Raw genomic sequence first — 14,680 nt, 5'->3', positions numbered from 1 at the left:
CAAAAATTACAGAGAAAGAAAAAAGAAGAAAGCAACAACAACAAAAGAAAATTTTCAAAGCATATATAACAATACTTAAAAAAGGGAAAAAAGAAAAAAAACATAAAAATCAATACAACAATAACAATAAAAACACAATATTCCATATCTTTATCTTTCATTAACTTGTTTCATTGACCTCCTCACACCTTCCTTTTTGTATTCTAGTTTAGCTATTTATTTCAGCAAATTCTTTCCATCCTTCTCAATTTTTTTTAAATAGTTTGTCTTAACAGTCTAACCTATTAATTAACTCAACAAATCCTTTCCATCTTTCACTATATTCTGTCATTCAGTTTACCTTAGTTTATTTTAACCTTATCTTCCCAAAAATACCTTAAGACTTAAAACTTAATATTTATTTATACATAATTCCTTATAACATTTCTGCTAAAGCCAAATATTTTCATTCCAACATTTTTCCTAATACTCATTAATTTTACACTAATTGCCAAAATAAATTTTTAAAAGTTTTCTTCCAATCTTCCTCCAGTGTCTCTTCTTCCTGGTCTCGGGTTATGTCAGTCCTTACTGTCCATTCCATCTAGTCCATCAACCTGGTAATCTTATATCCGAGGCTCTTAAGTCTTTTCCATGTCCCTTCTGCAGGTCTTCTTCTTGTTTGTACTTGCACTTTACCTTGTCTTTTGTAGATCTCTTTCTTAATTTCTTTCCTTTCTCATTGAGGAGTAGGTCTTGGGGATGTTCCAACACAAAAATATCTCCATCTCTCCTCAGCAGATCGGCCCATTCCCCACAGTCAACCCAGAAAATATTTAAAAGCATGTTTCAAAGTCCCTCCAAACTTAAGGGGCCCCACAACTCCAGACCCCCCCTGGCCCACTTCAAATTCAGCCTTCAACAACAATAGCTTATGCTCCTGTAGGGCCTCGGGCCTCTCCATTTGTATTACTTGAGGTTCAACAGCAGCCTCCTCCATTATCTTCTGTGTTTGCACTTGCTCTATCAAAACAGATTCCTGAGTTGGCTCCTGGATGGTTTCTGTATACATATTCACTGTTTGTCCAAAGTTTCTGACTGCAACAGTCATCAAATCCATCTTCTCATGCATCTGCTCCAACAAAGCGCTTGTCTTGCAGAAAGCAAGCACCAAAACTTCTTTCAAACACATTTTTGTTCAAGGTCACAGTCTGGTCCCACGATCCTAATCTCCACAGCTGTAAAATCCCCAGAACGACTCCAGCAACAATTTAACAAGCTCCCTCTAGAGGAGGCAATTTCTATTTGTATCCATCTTTTAAAAGCAGATCCAACAAAGAAAAATTACTTTCATTTTTTGGATTTTTTGTTTCTTTTAAATGCAAAAGGCAACATTGGAATCAATTTGTTTCTCTTCTTCAACTAACTGTCAAAAGATGTTTCATTCACAGTCAATGAACTTCACCAAAAATCTCCGACTCTGACACCCCGTTCCCAGGTCTGAGACGGTGGAAATTTATCTTTCTTTACTCTCTGTCCTGCAGGCTTGAACAATCAAATTTCCCCTCTTTACTCCTGCTTCCAAGAGGGGTTTAGATGATCAAAACAGGAGGAATTAAAAACCTTTATGTACAACTTTCCAGACTTTGGCTTGCACGATTTTTGCTTCAGACTATTTACAAAGGCAGAAGGCGGACTTCCTGTTTAGAACCTTCCCGCTGAGTGCCAAATTAAAGTGTTTCTTAGCCCAATTTTCCGTTCCACTCACGGGTACTTGTTTAGAGTCCAATTGTCCCCAGGAAAAAGTCAGCGCTCTCCGGCAACGGCTGTGCGGCTTCACTCCGTAAAAATAGCGGTCGATTCAAAACACCGCGCCGCTCACCCCACGTCGCTTCAGGTCCCCGAAAAAGGGTTTTCCTTGTGTGTGTGTGTGGGCACTCCTGGTGTCAGCCGAATCCCACGTTCCCAGGCTTCCTCCGCCTGGGATTTTTAAAGGGTCTCCGCCTTCGCCGCCGCGGCAAGACCCAATTTTCGCGGAGCGGGTTCCTCTGAATCAGAGGAATTCCGCCATTGCTGATGGCGCTAACCCGGAAGTGGAATCTGGGATTTTCTGCTCTTCCCTGGTGTGTTGGCTTTTGTATGAAAACATGCATGCTTGGCAAACAAGATGTGAAAATGGATGAGAGGCTGGGAGAGTATGTCTAGCAGAGTGGCACACTCTCATTCCCTGCTGCTGTGTGCGTACAGTATTTGGTGCTGGAGTGGAAGAGCCCTCCTGTCCCCAGCTGTTTCTCCTGCACTGTCTCGCTCAGTAATAAGGCTGTGGAGAGGGGACTACCGGGTTGGCGCCTCCGGCAATAGCGGAGTTCCTCCGATCGGGAGGAATTTGCTCCGTGGAAATCAGGGTCTGACCACCATGGCGAAGGGGGAGACCCACTAAAATCACAGGCGGGAGAAGCTTGTGAACGTGGGATTCGGCTGGCACCCTTTGCGCCTACCCTGCTCACGGGGAAACCCAGTTTTGGGGATCCGGAGCGACGTGGGGTGAGTGGCGCGGTGCTTCGAATTGATTGCTTTTTTCACGGAGTGAAGCCGCATTGCTGCTGCCGGAGAGCGCCGACTTTTTCCTGTGGACAATTTGACTTCAAACAACTACCCGTGAGTAGAACGGAAAATTGGATTTACAAATGACTTAATTTGGTACCGAAACGGGAAGGTTTCAAACAGGAAGTCCGCCTTCCCCTTTTGTAGATAGATTGAAGCAAAGAAGCTGCAAGCTAAGGTCTTGGAAAGCCTTATGTAAAGGATTAAACTTCCATCGATTGAAATCATTAAACCCCCCTTGGAAGCAGGAGAAGAGGGGGGAAATTTTGGATTGTGTAGCCTGCAGGAGAGAGTGATAAAAATTAAATTACCACTGCTCTGAACCTGGAAACGGGCTGCCAGTAGATTGACGTTTTTGGGAGAGTTCATTGACAGTGAAGAGAATGTATGTTGACAGTTAGTTAAATAAGAGAAATATATTGTTTCCATTGTCCTCTTTTGCGTTTAAAAAGGAGGAAAAGTAACTGAAAATTGAAACTAACTTTACTTTTTGAACTGTGCTTGAAAGGACTGATACAAGTGGAGAGTGTTTCCCTCTAGAGGGAGCTTTTGAAACTGTTACAAGAGTAGAGCTGGGAAATCTCTAGCTGCATGATAAGAACTGTGAGAATCAGGGATTGACCTTGGACTATTTAAGAATGTCGACAGGAGAAGCCTTAACGACTGCATTATGTAAGATAAGCTACTCGCTGGAACAACTTCACAAGAAGACGGATATTTTGACTACTAAAATTGATAACTTGGGACAAAAAGTGATTAATTTGGGACAAAAAGTGAGCACCAAAACAGAAATTATTCAGGATTTGGTACAGGAATTTACTTTAGCAGGACAAATTGTGGAAAAGGAGGAGAAAGTTGTTGTTGTCGAACCTAAAGTAATACAAGTGGGAGCCTCAGTCTTACAGAGGCAAATTGAGGACTATAAGTTGAGGCCTTTTATGATTGAAACTAGAAAAAGTCAGATTTTGAGGATCGGAGCCCGGTCTGGACTGGAAAAGGAAAGTTGGAAAGATCCCTTCATGCAGGGATTAACTGACTTTTGGGACATGGACTTGGGTCAGGAGGAGATTGGAGTTTTGGGGGCCTTTGGATTTGGAGGAATCTTGAAACATGCCCTGAAATACTTTATGGATCTTAGCTTTAACTATGGAAATTTGGCTGACCTGTCGAGAAGGAATAAAAGTATCGTTAGGTCGGAGTTTTCCCGAGATCTGCTCTTTAGCATCAAAGAATATGAAGAAGACCTGCAGAAGGGACGTGGAAAAGAGTTAAGAGCCTTGGACATAAGATCTCCAGGTTGATGGACTGTATGGAGTTGACAGAAGTGACTGGCAGAGTCCGAGACCGGGGAGAGGAGATGGTGGAAGAAGATTGGAAAATTTAAAGTTTATATATAGAAATATTGTAAAATTAATGAGTGATAGAAAAATGTTGGAATGAAATTTTATGGCCTTAGTGGAAATGTTTTAAGGAGTTAAGCTTAAATAAGTATATTAGTTTTAATGGAAAATAAGATTAAAAATATGTTAAGACATTTATATGACAGAAAATAGAGAAAGAGGGAAAGGAATTGCTGAGACAACTAATAGAAATGGAATACAAAAAGGGAGGTGAGAGGAGGTCGATGAAACAAGGGAATGAAAGATAGAATATGGAAAAGGTATGATGTATGCTTTTAAATTGTTTTTGTATTGTTTTGTTTAGTTTATTGTGTTTAGTTTAATGTGTCAAGGTTGTGTTTTGTATAGTTTATATATTGTATTGTATTGTTTTTTTCTCTTTTTTGTTCTTTTTTTTCTCTTTTGTCTTCTTTCTTCTTTTTCTTTATTGTAAGTTTTAAAAGTAATAAATATATATATATATTTTTAAAAAATAAGGCTGTGGAGAGGTCTCTGATTCCAGTATTCTCATAATACTCTGCTCCTCCCCAGCCTTTCCTTGTCCAGAACCTAACATGTGGAAATGCTGCTCATAGTATATTCCAATATATTGCAGTGACACCTCCCTCTTTCTCCTTTAATCTGGGCTCAAGCTTGACTTCCTGATTTTTTGCTCGTCATCTCGGCAGGCATCAGACTTGATTTTTTCCCTTTAAATTCCTGCAGCGTGCTTTGCATTTATAGGCAATTGGGAGCGATTTTACATTCATTGGCAAGCGATCTGTGCAGTTCTGCCAGGGCGGTGTTGTGGTTAGAGTGTTGGACTAGTACCCACTGAGCCACGAAGTTCACTGGGTGACCTTTGGTCACAGTCACTGTCTCTTAGTGTGGACAATACTGGGCTACATAGACCAATGACTCAGTAGCAGGCACCTTCCTATGTGTCCATTTAATTCAGCTCTTTAGTCATAACTAAGACAACTTTTTTTTTTGGTGGGGGGAAGGGTCATAGCTCAGTGGTAGAGCATCAGCTTTGCATGCAGAAAGTCCCAGGTTCAATTCCCAATGGCATATCCAGGTAGACCTAGGATACAGTCCTGTTCTGAAACCCTGGAGAGCCTTTGCCAGTCAGTGTTGGCAATACTGACCTAGGTGGACTAATGGTCTGATTCAGTACAAGGCAGCTTCTGTCCAGTCCTCATTGTGGTGCCTCTGAGACTGAGACTGTCCAGTTGCTGATAAGTGCTTAAAACAAATCATATCCCATTTTTACTACTGGAGGTATGAACGAGATAACAACAACAACAACAACAACAATAGCAATAGTAATAGTAGCAGTAATAATATTTTTATTTGTATCCCACCCTCCATGGCTGGAGCTGGGCTCAGAGTGGCTAACATCATATAAATAATACAATATGCATAAAAACAAGCAATCAATCGATTAAAATACATCCCAAAATTAATTAAAATAAAGTTAAAGTTAAAACTGTACAATTACAATCCTCAGGTTAAAATTGAAAGCGGTTAATACTTGCTAGGACTGACTGTTTCCAGTGATATTATAAGGACTTGTGAGCGGGCTGGGAAACCGCCTTCGTGCTTGTTCTTATACAAAGAGAAAATGATGGTAACCCTTAATCCAAACCCTTCAAGCCTATCAATACTTACAGAATCATAGAACCATAGAATTGTAGAGTTGGAAGGGGACCCAAGGGTCATCTAGTCCAACGCCCTGTAGTGCAGGAATATTTTGCCCAACATGGGGTGTGAACTCATAACCCTCAGACTAAGAGTCTCATGCTCTACCGACTGAGCTATCCCAGCTGCAGCTTCTTAAGTCACATTTAACTGTCTTTTCATTTAAAGTGCATTATGTGATTAGTTCACTGTGCCTGTTAATGACCACCACTCAACTGTTGCTGAAAGCTATGTTCTAAAAGAAAAAGTGACTGAAAGAGCTGGGGGGAGGTGGAGGAGGAGGAGGAGGAGGAGGAGGAGGAGGAGAAAAAGATGGTAGAGAGAAGTGGGGTCCTTGAAATGGGGTCAGTGCTTAGCATTTCCAGGTAGGTTTAGGAAATACACCTATCTGAAATAATAGAGAGCCACTGCCAGTAATGCAGAAGTTCCCAGGTTCAGTTCTTAATGGAATATCCAGGTAGAGGTGGAGTTGATTTCACTGAAAACTGCTGCCAGTCAGAGTAAACAGTACTGAGCTAGATGAACCAATGTATTTGACTCATGCAGCTTCCCATATTCCTAAGGGACACACACACTCTCTTGCACACAAGCTCCTTATTCTTGGAACACACACACTTCTTATTCTGTCTGTGTTCCTTCACCACCTGTAGAACAAATAGTTTAGGAAAATGTATTAGCACTGACCTGGATACCTGTGACACCTCCCCTCCCCACTGCTTTATTTAAATGAAGGAAATTGTAAAGCATACAGGATCTGTGATGAAGTTACCCTTTTTGGCTCGAGGGTATTGACCAAAGTTGTTTTACCTGACTCATCTGTATGGTTGGATTGTCTTTTCTTGGGTAAAGTTCAAAGATAGACTTAGACAGGCTGCGGAGTGTGTGTGTGTGGGAGAGTTGTGCTTTAAAAAAAAAAGCCTCTTAAAAGCCTGTGTTTTTCCACCACATTTCTATTATACTAGATGAGTCTTTGATTTCCACTTTGTGTTTTTTCCTCTGCCTGTTTGTTGAAATGTGACCTGCAGTTCACTGTAAGGATGGCAGTGTGATGGCGGCATCTTGATATAGGGCAGGTGCTCAAAAGCTCTGCGGCAAAACTCTCTCTTTTCTCTTTATTGATTTTCCTTTTCTTTTTTTAAAAAGAGGACACCTGCCAATATGGAACGTGTGTTGCTATCTATTTCTTACTACCTATCATAGAATCAAAGGAATGTTGGGTGGAAGGGATCCCAAGGCTCATCTAGTCTAACCTGCCACAATGCAGGAATTATAACTATGTGCCACTATTGTGGCACTGAGTGGGCATTTCTGCAAAGCTAGGCAGGAGACAATCAAGAGAAAGTCATTATTCGTGCAGCACATAGTTAAACTGTGGAACTTCCTCCTGCAGGAGGTGGCAACAGTCACTACCTTGGAGGACTTTAAAAAAAGATTAGACAAATTGATGGAGGAATATGGATATGTTTTAGCTCCATTGTTGGAGGCAGTAAAAACTTTTGAATACCAGTTGCCCAAAACTGCAGGATAGGAGAATGCTCTTGTGTCTTGGTCCTGCTTGTAAGTTTCCCAGAGGCATCATGTTGTGAGAACAAGGTGCTGGACTAGATCGGCTACTGGCATGATCTAGCAGCGCTCTTCTTAGGTTCTTATGATTTGGGTGGCCACATTTAATTTCAGTAGAGCCAGTGTGACGTAATGGTTGGAGTGTTGGACTCTGACCTGGGAGATCTGGGTTTGTATCCCCACTCAGCCATGAAGCTCACTGGGTGACCTTGGGCCAGTCACCATCTTCTAGCCTAACCTACCTCACAGGGTTGTTGTGAGGAAAAATGGGGAAGAGGAGAAACATGTGACCATCTTGAGCTCACTGGAAGATAAAGGTGGTATATAAATAACAATAAATAAATAAATAATAATTTCTAGATGTTTTGCATCATCTTCCTTCCCCTTCCAAGCAATTACTATTTGTTTTATCTCCAAGCTGCAGCCCATTTTTTTTTTTTTTTTTAGGAAATTCATTCCTGCCCTTGATTAAGCTCCACATAATAGCTTCCACTGCTCACTCATACATTCATTAAGAAGAATTAAACAAGGGCTGGCAGCCATTAGCAGAGAGCTAATAACCTCACCACAGGAAAGCGCAGCAGCTTGGAATAAATGAACAGGAGCAGAAACAAATGAAATAACTTCATGGATTTATGTGTGACTAATTTGCTGCTAATTTTTTTCACAAAAAAATGTCTGATTTACATGGATTTAGCACTCATGAAAAGAGCTGGATTGACAAGCCTTGAAGGACTGCTGTCAGTGGCTGTCAAAACAGATGCACAGACCAGAGAACAGACCGGGACTTGCCAATATCCCTGCAAAGTGACATGTTTCTACCATGCCGGGGGGGGGGCACAGTTTTTGGCACCTTATCCAGTGCCTACTCAGTTTGCCTTACAGCTGAGGCTGTCACGAAGGAGGCCTCTGTTTGGTGGGGCTCAGGGAGATGGCAATAATGAGACCCATCGATTGTCTAGGAAATAGAGCATAGATACCAATCTCATGTATGTGGTTGGGCTCATAAAATTAGCATCCTGGGACGAGTTTGAACATTGGTATTCAGAAGCATACTGCCTTCGACTGAGGAGGGATAATTTACAAAGAGCCATGCTAGATCAGGCCAATGGCCCATCTAGCCCATCATCTTGTTCTCACAGTGGCCAGCTAGATGATTGTGGGAAACCCAAAAATAGGAGTTCAGCACATTAGCACTCTCCCCACCTGTGAAGAGGAAGAATATAGTCATCCTGGCTAGAAGCCACGGATTATCTCATCCTGCATGTGTGTTGTGTAGTGGTTAGAGTATCAAACTAGGACCTGGCAGTCCACTCAGCCATGATAGTTGTGAGGATGAAACAGGGAGAGTGGAAGAACCATGTACATCACCTTGAAGCCTTTGGAGGAAAGAAGTTGGGATATAAACACAATGACCATAGTCGATTAGTTGAAGCCTCTTTTAAAGCCGTCCAAGCTGGTGGTCATCACACAGTGCACTTGCGAGTCGCAAATGTAACTGTATGCTGCGCAAGGAAGTCCTTCCTTAAATTGTTTGTCCTGAATGGTCTGACGTTATGCATTGCCTTCTGAAATTGGGGCATATCCTATACAAGAGCATTGTAAATAGGTGCCCAAACTGTAGGGCCACAATTCTAAAGAACTGGGGATTGGGGTGTACCTTGAAAAACAATCCATGATGTGGGCTCCAACAAACTTTCATTGGCCCATCACAACTGTGCATGTTGTGTGGCATCAGGAATGTGTGTGGGGAAAGGTTCTGAGACGTGAATTCTTCTGCTGCACTCTTTCTCTGTGCAGTCCTCCACCACCACTTAATTTGTTTTATTATTTACTAAAATTAATTGGGAACCCAACAAATGAGCAAGTTTAAAGCATGCAACCTGGAAGGGATGTAATCCTAGGCCAATCTAAAAAATCAAACTTGTAATTAACCTATTTTTTTTTCCAGGTGAGTAATCTCTGCAGAGTACATATAAATCTAGGCTCACTATTCTTCAGGCGTGCTAAAATTAGCATGCTGACAGCATGTACCCACTCTCAGGTTGCAATCCTGAACAAGGATGTAAACCCCATTGAGCTCAGGGGTAGGAAATTGCATAGACTCGTGTTGCTGAAATCTGAGTTGCACGAAGTAAATCATAGCATTGTAGAAGAGACCTAAAGGTTCATCTAGTCTAACCCTTGCAATGCAGAAATCAATGGTATGCTATTTAGTTTTCACAGGTTCCATCTGATGATAGTCCTACTCACAATAAATCCATTGAAATGGATGGCTGTGATGAACTCAGGTTCATTAATTTGAGTAGGATGCCTAAGTACAATTCAGTTGGATACCACCCTACATCTTAAAATAGTTACAAGCTTTCTGATGATAAATAATGTCTAAGTATAGCTATGCATTTATTTGCATGTTGATTTATTTATTGCATTATAGCCCACCTTTTTCTCCAAGGAGTTCAAGGTGGTGTACTTGGTTCTCTCCTTCCTCATTTAATGCTGAGAGGCAGTGACTGGTCCAAGGTCACACCCAGTGAGCATCATGGCTGAGTGGGGGGATTTGAACCATGATATTTCCCAGGTTCTAGTCTGATTCTGTATAACCACTGGCTTATAATTTTAGCCTTAGAGGAAATTCCAAACAAACTGCCCTAGGGTTTTTCTTGGATTTGTTACCTGTGATTCCTACATTGCGGGGGGTTGGACTAGATCAGGGGTCAGCAAACTTTTTCAGCAGAGGGCCGGTCCACTGTCCCTCAGTCCTTGTGGGGGGCTGGACTATATTGGGGGGTGGGGGGAAGGATGCAAGAGCAGCATGAGCTCTGGTGGCTGCTTACCTGTGTCTTGCAAACGGCAGGGACTGGCGGGACGATGAGCATTGCGCAAAAGGGCTCCAGAGAGGGGCTGCTTAAAATGGCAGCCATTCGAGCGCTGCTGCTGCTGCTGGCACCAACAAAGCCCAGCCCCTTCCTCCTCTAGGCAGGGCGGGGAGAAGCCAGGAGGAGGAGGGAGGAGGTGCCGTTGGCGCTGCCGTGTGAGGGAGAGGGAGGGAGAGGGAAAGAGCGTGCGTGCTGGTGATCCACGCGATGATTCCCGGACTGTCCGCGGGCCGGATCCAGAAGGCAGTTGGGCCTGATCCGGCCTGCGGGCCTTAGTTTGCCGACCCATGGAACAGATGAAGTTTTGTGTCCCTTTCCACTATAAAGTTCTATGATTGTGTTACTCTGAATTGGATTTTGTGGATTCTGGGGAGTTTTGACAAGCAAAGGTTCAAACTGTGCCTCATTCCCTTTGAAGGACCTTCTTCCCTGCTCAATTTTTCCACTAACCTCTACTTTAAAGATAAAAAACTCAGACATAGAGCAAAATGCCGAAGCTTTCTCCAATGATAGCTTTTATGACCAGTGTTTTCACAAATGGCAGGACTGACAACCTCAATTTTCTTCTGCTGTTTCCTGCATTAGGGGCAGAAGCATCTTGGTTCACAAATAACTCAGATCCCGAAGATGATATTTTCTTTTCTTGTTGTTGTTGTTGAGACTTTGCCCCCTCCCCCCCCTCCATCTCAGCCATTTCGGGCCTCATTTGAGACGCTCATCCAGCCGAGAAACAATGACACAATAATCGCCGCTATTGAGCAGGAGTTGCAGCTTTGAAGTTTCTACCTGGGTTGCTCTCTTTGATTGATATTTTAATTTGTTTTTTTGGCAGATGAAAGATAATGAAAATCAGCTTGTGGCTGAAAGCAGCCACACTAGGGAATACTTAATTTAATTTTATTTTTTGCTTTTTATGTTATCCTCTTTACCAATTTTCCCCACTTTCTCCCCGTCTCCAGCTTTTGCATGTAGAGCTTTAACATCGTGTTGCACATTAAGGTACTTAATGTAGGGAAATCATTTCACTCTTGAGCTCCCAGTTAATATATTCCCAAGGAACTTGCTTAAATCTCCGTGAGCTGTTTCTGTGGAAATTTACCCCTCCTTATTCTATTAACTGCAGATGGAATTTGGATGGGTAGGGTGAGGGGCTTCTGAGTCCTGAGGCCAAAACGTGACACTCCCAGCTTTACACTTCTATTTGAGGTTGCTTGATTGTTTGAAAAAGACAAGGATGCTTGTGGGGAAACAGAGGGGCCCTTGCGTGCTTTCACATCCGTGACTGTCTGACAGGTGTCATGGTGTCCTCCAGAAGTTGTGGTTCAACTCCCAGCTCTTGTTGGATGGCTTTAAAAGAGGATTAGGCAAATTTATTGAGCACAAGGTTGTCAACAGATAATAGCCATGATGTCTCCACTGTTGCCTCTGAATACTAGTTTCTGGGAGGGATCATTAATGCGGAGAGTTGCTGTTGTACGGGTCTTCCTTGCAGGCTTCCCACAGGCATCTGGTCAGCCACTGTGAGAAGAGGACACTGGACTAGATGGGCCATTGCCTAATCTAGCAGGGCTGTTCACATTTTCTACCAGTTGCTGGGAATTCCATGTAGGGAGAATGCTGATGTGGTCATATCCTGCTTGTGGGCTTCCCATAATGGGCATCCGCTTGGCCACTGCGAGGACATGATGTTGTACTAGGGCCATTAGCCTGATCCAGCAGGTTTGTCTTACATTCTTATGTTTTATGTTCTTATCATCCCTGACTATTAGCCACGCTGTCTGGGGCTGATGGGAACTGGGAGCCCCAGCAACTTTGTAGCCATATTGGCTAATCCTGCTTTACACAATGGTCTTAACTGAAATAATTTAGTGGTGCTTATGCACCACTCAGGACTTCTTAAAATATTTAAAATGTCATAAAAGAACAAATTTGTAAAAAACACACCAAGATGCATGAGTGTGTGTATGTGTAGAAACTAGATTCCTGTACAAAAATAAGTTTTAAAGTTTTATTACAGTACTACATTTTTATCCCACCTTTTACTCTTAGGAGCCCAAGTTTAGGTACATAGTTCTCCCCATTTTACCTTCACAACAACCCTGTCAGGTAAGTTTGTCTGAAAGGCAGCGACTGGCCCAAGTTTACCCAGTGAGCTGCATGGTTGAATGGGGATTTGCACCCTGATCTCTCCTAGGTTCTACTCCTCTTTTAATCCCCCAAACAACCCTGTGAGGTAGGTTGGGCCAAGAGGCAGTGATTGGCCAGAGATCACCCATTATGCTTCTTGGCCAAGTGGGGTTTGAACTCTGGTCCCCCAGAGGCCAACATGCATAGCTGATACACTAAATTGGCTCTCATCCAATTTACATTCATTGCTCCACTAGCACCTCTGGGTCTGCCCACGCTTCACACATGTCCCCCAGAAAGTTGCCAAGAGAATGTGGCCCTTGGTCTGAAAAGGCGTCCCTTGCCTCTGCCCTACATCTTAACTAGCCAAGCAACATGGATTGCACAGGTGCAAAGCTAAAGGAGTTAAATTTGAAATTCATTTAAGACAGTTCAGGGTCCAGTGGGAATAAACCCAGCTTTGCTAGTTAGAAGTTTCTTTCCTCCAACAAATGTAACATTAGCTCAGCTGAACTCGTTGACATTTGGTCTGGCAATGAGCCTGCTTCGAAAGCAGAGAGCAAGTTGCTAATGGCTTTCTGTCTACATTCCTGGTCCATTTTCACATTTATTTATTTTTTATTCTTTACATGGGAGCAGGTTGCACAATCTGGCAACTTGCTAAAAACGCATTGCCATCTCCAGTGGGATTTGTGGCAGGTCAAGCTGCCTCTGGGCTCCTCAATGGGGCAGACAGGAAGAAAGCACGGTGGGTGGTCATTTCCAATGCCAGTCCTACCCACTGAAATCAGTAGACTCACTGAAGCACTGAGTTTGTTTCAGAATGGCCATCCACATTGGCTGCCTCTTGTGGGAGTGAGTTCCATAGATTAACTATATGTTGGGTGAGGAAGTCCTTTATTTTATCTGGCCTGAATTATCCAATGTTCAGCTTCATAAGACATCCACCATTGATAGCCTTCTCCCCCCTGAATTTGTCCAGTCTAAAGCCATCTAGGTTGGCGGCTATCACGGCCACCTGTGGGAGTGAGTTCCACTTTTCCACTGTGCACTGCATGTTTTTGAGTTGCTCTGAAAACCTTAAACTACTTCAGTAGTGACACAGCTTAAGACAGTGGGGTTCATTTTGGTTAAAACAAATAGCATGATTTTGGGTAGATGATGTTCCTGATGGCAAACTGTAGTTTAGGAGGCAAACGTCAGCTCTTGTTCATAGCAGTGCATTTTACTCCCACAGTCATAAAAAAGAGCTGTTTCAGTTAGTTTAAAATAAGTCATCTAAAATGCAGTTTTGTATATCCTCAAAAAAATTTCACTGGAAGCATCCTTTTCTCAGAGGATTGGGCTATGGCTCAATGGTATTATTGTTGTTGTTGGTGGTGGTGTCCCCACTTACGTGCAATTGGCTCGCGCATGATAAGTACAGTGAGGGGAAATAAATAAGTAAATTAAAACAAGGAAATGGTGGAGAGAGCTGGTTTGTGGTTCATGAGGAGACCCTCCTTGGAGCTCTAAGAGGACTTTAGTGAGGTGGAGGAAGCCCCGAAGATACCAGAGGCACAGCAAGGTTTGTTTTGGATGCTGAGCTTCCTGTAGGGTAGCAGTAGTAGCTGATTCTCTGCGTGGCCTAAAGCCAGACCAAGAGATTAAAATCTAGCTGGAGAAAGAGTTAAATATTGATTAAATATAATAATAATAATTTTTAATAAAAAATAAATTAAATGGGTAAGTTTTACCACCCACTGGAAGAGTCCACAGATGATTAAAACCAAAGGCCTGGCAGAAGAAAAAGGATAAATAAAGATGGTATCAGGCAGGCCTTGCTGGGGAGAGAATTCCACAATTGAGGAGCCACCACAGAAAAGGCCCTGTTCTCATGTTGCCAGCCTCTGGCCCTCATGTGAAGCGGGTGCATGGAAAAGGGCCTCAGATGACTACTGCAGAGTCTGGTTCTTATAGGGAGAATTAGAACCCAGTGCACAGTGTTGGCTATTCCTGGACTATGCCATGCTGGTGCTAGTCTTTGATTTGCAGATTATGATTGCTAAATGGAAATTTTCATCCTTGATTCAATAATGTTTCATCTTTAAAAGGACTTCATCAAGATACAGTCAGATTCCATACCCCGCCCTCATTGGATTTCTGCCTGATTAGTGGTTAGCTAGTGCTGGGAAGACAAAGCCCATCTGCTTGGTGCTACTTTGCATTTGCTGCCTTGGTGTTTTTTTTAAGGATCTGTTTTCCTTCAGGCAGATGCTGTGCTGTGATTTTCCCAGAAGCCGCCTGCCACTTCCTCTCAGGTTTCGGGCAGTCTGTTTTATTCCTGCCTGGGCCCATGTCACATGGACATTGGCTTCCTGCAAAGCATTGAGGAAGTCTTTTTGTGACCCTCTTCCCTCTTCCATCCTTTGTAGAAACTATGATGATATAGGTACTTAATCTAAAACA

The 14,680-nt window shown here is 42.8% G+C and overlaps 1 protein-coding gene across 1 annotated transcript in view; it reads left to right on the top strand.

The window, feature by feature from the left end:
- Positions 1 to 14,680, top strand: part of ABL1 (ABL proto-oncogene 1, non-receptor tyrosine kinase) — a 126,824-nt gene that overhangs the window by 17,039 nt on the left and 95,105 nt on the right. The window lies entirely within an intron of this gene.

This window comes from Podarcis cretensis, assembly GCF_951804945.1.
Source record: "Podarcis cretensis genome assembly, chromosome: Z".
In the NCBI taxonomy this organism is placed as follows: Eukaryota; Metazoa; Chordata; class Lepidosauria; order Squamata; family Lacertidae; genus Podarcis; species Podarcis cretensis.
Note: the sequence above shows the minus strand (reverse complement) of the source record. Positions and strands in the feature narration are given on the sequence as shown.